The sequence below is a fragment of the Pteronotus mesoamericanus genome, unplaced genomic scaffold (assembly GCF_021234165.1).
Source record: "Pteronotus mesoamericanus isolate MK-2021 breed Mesoamerican mustached bat unplaced genomic scaffold, CSHL_Meso_final contig_657, whole genome shotgun sequence".
In the NCBI taxonomy this organism is placed as follows: domain Eukaryota; kingdom Metazoa; phylum Chordata; class Mammalia; order Chiroptera; family Mormoopidae; genus Pteronotus; species Pteronotus mesoamericanus.
In genome coordinates, this window is record NW_026555229.1 from 22,103,445 (window position 1) to 22,109,420 (window position 5,976).

Consider the following 5,976-nt stretch of genomic DNA (forward strand, 5'->3'; position numbering starts at 1 on the left):
ATTTCAACTCAAAGTTGAAGGAAGACCCCTGGGTGAGCTTTTCATTGTGTCGACTAAAACCGTTTTAAAAATCGATATAATGGTGTATAAAAGGATCTTCCAAAGACCGAGCCAGCCTATCCGCAGCCAGGAGGCTGCCGTGAGCAAGCGGAGAGGCGGGGGTGAGCCCTCCCAGCCCTGCCGCTAATGAGGAGGGAGTCTTTGGGTGGTTCTGGAGCCAAGTGGTAACACTCTCTCTCTAAAGGGTTCTAATTGCTTCTGCAGGGACCGATAATAAAGACCTGGACCTTCCCATCAGCGGAGACAGTAATTGCACCCTTTCCCTGACCCCAGACGGTCCAACGGGTAAGATTGCCTAGTAATGCAGTAACTGCAATAACAGCGATGCTTTCAGCAAACAGGCAACGGACGACCTCCTGCAGCGAGTGGGACCTGGGCTCTGGGCCGCAGGGGCTGCTGGGAGGCTGGGAGGCTCGGGAGGCCTGGGCTTTGCCCTCAGGGAGCTCAGACTCGGATACAGTGGCTATCAAACCGTTTAACCATGACCCAGCAGAGGAAATATGTATCACATTGTGGAGAGTGATTCAGAAGAAAGAAAATGCCACGTGAGGAAGTAGAGAGGAGGGGAGGGGCGTCCGGCTGGGAGACCGGGGAGGGCCTCGTAGAGGAGGCAGTGGGAGCCGGGCCCTGAATGCTGGCGTGACGCTTGCACTTTAGGCAGGCTGGGCTAGGAAGAGTAATTATATTTGTAGTAGGGTGTACATTATGTTATTATCATTATTAATGGGATAAACAGTGTTATCCTTCGCAAGGGGCTTTCCCACCTGTAGCTTTATAGGGTTATCCTAACAAGTTGTGACCAAGTTAGTTGAGCTATTAGCTGCATTTTATCCATGGGGAAACTAACAGAGTACTAGAGGGGAAGGATTTTGCCCAAGGACCCGCAGCTCCTAGACCGTGGCAGAACCAAGTCTGAGCTCGGGTCTGCCTGGACCTAAGTCCCCGCGGAGCCCCCGCTGCGGGGAGTACCAGGCTGGGCTCTGCTGCGGGGAGGCTGGGCGCTGTGTCCAAGAGCCATCTCCGGGCGCCCACCTGCCGCAGCCCTGTCCCTCTTCTCCAGCCTGTTCAGCTCACCCTCCCCTTCCCCAGGGCTCCTGCTGCTGGGCCTCTCTGGCCAGTGCCCTGGGTTCCGTGGGAGACGCAGGAGGGCAGTGAGCCCCTCCCTGAGACCTCGCCCGGCTCTCCTGAGGCACAACCAGAGGACTCCTCCCGGGCGGTGGAGTCTCCTGATGGGAGAAATGAACTCGGTGACTTCAAGCACCCCACCCAGACTCATGAAAAACCGCCCCCCTCCGAAACTTGCCCTGCTCTCTGCCAATCTAACCTCCCCTCCCCCAGCCTGGAGGCCGGGGTGAAAGTCAGGCCCTCCTGTTCCCCAAGCACGAGGCCTGCTCTCTCCCAACCACCCGGCTGAACTTCCAGTTTCCTCTGTTTGACTTCGCTTCTCTCAAGGAACTTACAATTTAATCAGGAGTCCCTAATAGTACACGCATTCTAAATTGCAATCATTTATTGCATCTAGCCTGGGGCTTTTCTGTCTGTTAGAAATATCAGGGTTATTTCCTTCTTTTAAGAGTTTACGTTAAAAAAACCCAAACTTTACAAATAATGTTTGCTGTTTAATGTTTTCCTCCGAAATATCAATCTGCAAAAATAGAAATCCTTTTTTACAATTCATCTTAAGGATGGAGTTCCAGTTTCTTATAATGTAATGAATGTACTGCAGATAATGGCCCAATAGTGCAAATGAAAGGCACATATAATCAAAATGATAATGGAGCACATTGCGCGGCTTGTGTAATAAAATCCATACCAATATGGAAATCATATCTCAAGGCAACATTCCTCTCTGTGATTTTTGTAATAATTGTACATGTAAGAGCAGGGCAGTGAAGAGTGAGGAGAACAAAGGCCTTTATTGCTTCATTAGGCAGCTGGCATTCTGACGGTCCGGCCTGTCAACAGCCCTCCCTGAATTTCCGAGGGGAGCGTCCCCCTTCCCGCAGAAATAAGTCCCCCTTCCCCTCAGCCCCTCCTCAGCTCCTGCTCCGCGGAGGTTGACCGTTAGCCTGAGAAGGCTCCGACGGCAATGCAATTGGCACTTCTGCCGCCTCGGTCGCTGGGCCTCTGGGTTTGGATCGCACGGCAGCCGGGCGGGCCCCAGAGGCTGGTGGGAGGGGAGAGGAGGCCTCAATGGGGACTTACGGAGCCTCAGGGCTGGATTCTGCCCCGTCCCTGGATTCTTGTGTCCTGTACAGGTCATCCTGCCTCAGTTCCCCAAGGCTTTGGTGGGCCCTTCTGGGTGCCAGGCATGGGGCCGTGTCTGCGGGGTCCAAGAGAAATGGGCTGAAGCCCGGGCCACACAGCCTCCTGGTCCAGATGGGTTAGTGCGTACCAGTGAGCTTGCCTGCGTGTTGTACAATTGATAGCTGGGGGGATAGTGGGTGATGCCCGTCTTGAGTATGACCTTGGCCCCTCTGAGCCACAAAGGTGGCCTGGAACACACCTGGGTCCTCAGCACCATGTGCACTGCTCTTTCCACTACAGCCAGGGCTTGCTCTGGGCGCAGGCACTCTGGGTGGGGAGAGGAGGGCTGGGGCCTGGAGGGAGGTTCTGGACAACAGCCTTCAGAAACTGGGCGCCGGCAGCGTCTCAGTGGCAGGTGGGCTCCCTTGGGGTCTCCCTGCCCTGCCTCGCCCAGGGCCCTCCTCATGAGTCCTTCTGCTCGGGCTCCCAAGCTTGGCTATCCCTCGTCTGGGATCCCAGCTTCCATGTGGCCTATTTTGTCCTTGCTCCTCCCCGCCACAGCTGGCAATCCGCCCTGCGGGGCCTGCCTAGGTTGGTTTACACAAGCTTCCTCCGGGCCCAGCGGGGGGTGCAGTTGATCGTCATAATCAGCAATGGTTGGGCTAGATTGGGCATCATCCGAGTGGATTCTTCTACAGCCCTTTCAGATGGGTGCTTTATCACGTCCATTTTATCCATCAAGCTGCTACAAACATCTGTGTGCAGGTTTTTGGTTGAACATAGGTTTTCAGCTTCTTTGGGTAAAAATCAAGGGGTTTGATTGCTGGATTCTATGGTAAGAGCATGTTTAGCCAGGTAAGAAACCACCAAACTGTCTCCCTAAGGGGCTGCACCATTAGTGCTCCCGCTGGCAGCGCGAGTCCCTGTGGCCTCCCCGGCCCTGGACTCACCAGCATTTGGGTGTTGTCTTTGGCCTCCTAATAGGGGTGTAGTGACACCTCATTGTGCTTTTAATTTGTGTTTCCCTGATGACATGTGATGTGGAGCATCTTTCCATGTGCGTATTTGCCGTCTGAATCTTTGGTGAGGCCCTGGGTTGGCTGTTCCGAGTCTTATGCTTGTCCATAAACACCGTTGGGTGCTACTCACACAATGCTGGGATTTTGATCTGGACGTCTCTGAACCTACAGATCAAGTTGGGAGAATGGAGATCCTGACAATACTGCGTCTTCCTATCTCCCTGAACATGAATATCTTTCTGTGTATTTAGTTCTTTGATTTCATTCATCAGAGTTTTATAGCTTTCCTCATATATATCTTGTACCTATTTTGTTAGATATATACCTAAGTATTTCATTTTGGAGAGTGCTAGTGAAATACGTTCTGAGAAATGCGTCATTAGGTGCATTTGTCATTGGGCGAACATTATGGAGTGTACTTACAGGAACCTAGATGGTACAGCTTATTACACACCCAGGCTACATGGTATATCACTGTTGTACATGTGGTCCGTCATTGACCAAAATGTGTTTAAGTGGCACATGGCTGTACCTAATATATAACTAATCCCAGCCCACTTTCACAAAACTCAATACTGCTTCACGGGAAGTATGAGCACTTTATAGTAACAAGATCGTCCTAACTCCTCCCTTCCTTCCCTTGTATCATTGTCATTCATTTCACTTATATCTGTGTGTATATATACACATAAGATATACACATGAGCACACACAAGCAAATACATTGTCACTATTATTTTGAACAAACTGTCACTTGTTAGGAAAAATAAGAAAAAGATGCATTAATTGTGCCTTCCCTTGTCCTTTCTCTGATGCTCTTCTGTTCTTGATATAGGTATGAGTTTCTGACCCATGTTATTTTCCTTCTTCTCTAAAGAGCTTCTTTTAACATTTCTTGCAAGGTGGTCTACTGGCAACAAATTCCCTTAATTTTTCTTTGTTTGAGAAAGTCTTTATTTCTTTTCGCTTTTGAAAGATAATTTCGCAGGGTACAGAATTCTAGGTTGGTGGGTTTTTTTTTTTCTCTTAACAATCTGAACATTTCACTCTGCTCTCTTCTTGCTTGCAGGGTTCTGAGAAGTTAAATGTAATTCTTATCTTTGCTCCTCTCTAGGTAAGATTCTCTTGTCTCTGGTTTCTTTCAGGATTTTCTCTCTCTCTCTCTTTTTTTTATTTTTTATTTTTAGGAGTTTGAAAATGATATGCCTAGGTGTAGTCTTTTGGCATTTTTCCTGCTCAGTGTTCTCTGAACTTCCTGGATTTGTGGTTTGGTGTCCGATATTAATTTTGGGAAAATTCTCAGTGATTAGTGCTTCAGATATTGGTCTGTTTCTCTCTTTCTCCTTCTGGTAGTCCCATTATGTATTGTTACATCTTTTGTCCTTGTCTCACAGTTCTTAAATAGTCTGTTCTGGTTTTCTTTTCAGTCTATGTTGTCTTTGATTTTTAGTTTCAGAAGCTTCTATCGTCACATCCTCAAGCTCAGAGGTTCTTCCCTCTGCAATGTCCAGTCCGCCTAACAAGCCCATCTGAGGCATCTCCGTTTCTGTTACAGTGTCGTCGATCTCTGGCATTTCTTTCTGGTTCTCTCTCAGGACCCCCGTCCCTGCTCCCATTGCCCAGCTGTTCCTGCGTGCTGTCAACATTATGCATGACAGCCCTTGGCATCTTAATCATCATTGTTTTAAATCCCCAGTGTGGCGCTCGCTTCGGCAGCACATATACTAAAATTGGAACAATACAGAGAAGATTAGCATGGCTCCTGCGCAAGGATGACACGCAAATTCGTGAAGTGTTCCATATTTTGGGGGGCAGAAGCATAAAATGGAGCAATAATAGCCTCTTCAACAAATGGTGTTGGGAGAGCTGGATGGCTACATGCAAAAAATTGAAATTGGATCATCAGCTGACACCATACACAAAAATAAACTCAAGATGGATAAAAGACTTAAATATAAGTCGCAACACCATGAAAGTCCTAGAGGAGAACATTGGCAGGAAACTCTCAGATATCCCACGCAGCAATTTTTTCACTGATATGTCTCCTAAAGCAAGGGACATAAAGGAAAGAATAAACAAGCGGGACCTCATCAAAATAAGAAGCTTCTGCACGGCAAAAGAAAACATCAGCAAAATGAAAAGGGAGCCAACCGTATAGGAAAATATATTCGCTAATGATACATCAGATACAGGTTTGATCTCCAAGATATATAAAGAACTCACTTGACTCCACTCCAAGAAGACAAACGATCCAATCAAAAAATGGGCAAAGGACCTGGGCAGACGCTTTTCCAAGGAGGAGATACAGAGGGCCCAGAGACATTTGAAAGGATGCTCAGCATCACTAACCATCAGAGAAATGCAGATCAAAACCACCATGAGGTACCACCTCACACCGGTCAGAATGGCCATCATAAACAGATTCACAAACAACAGGTGCTGGCGAGGCTGAGGAGAAAAGGGAACCCTAGGACACTGTTGGTGGGAATGCAGACTGGTGCAGCCACTGTGGAAAGCAGTGTGGAATTTCCTCAAAAAGCTGAAAATGGAACTGCCTTTTGATCCAGGGATTCCCCTGCTGGGACTATACCCTAAGAATCCCAAAACGCCAATTCAAAAGAACCTCGGCACCCCAATGTTCATAGCAGCA

The 5,976-nt window shown here is 48.4% G+C and overlaps 1 non-coding gene across 1 annotated transcript; it reads left to right on the plus strand.

Moving 5' to 3' along the window:
• The first annotated feature begins 5,026 nt into the window (after positions 1–5,026).
• On the plus strand, positions 5,027–5,133 carry LOC129077369 (U6 spliceosomal RNA). The gene has a single exon (XR_008529829.1). It is a non-coding gene; the product is annotated as a U6 spliceosomal RNA (small nuclear RNA).
• The last annotated feature ends 843 nt before the right edge of the window (positions 5,134–5,976 follow it).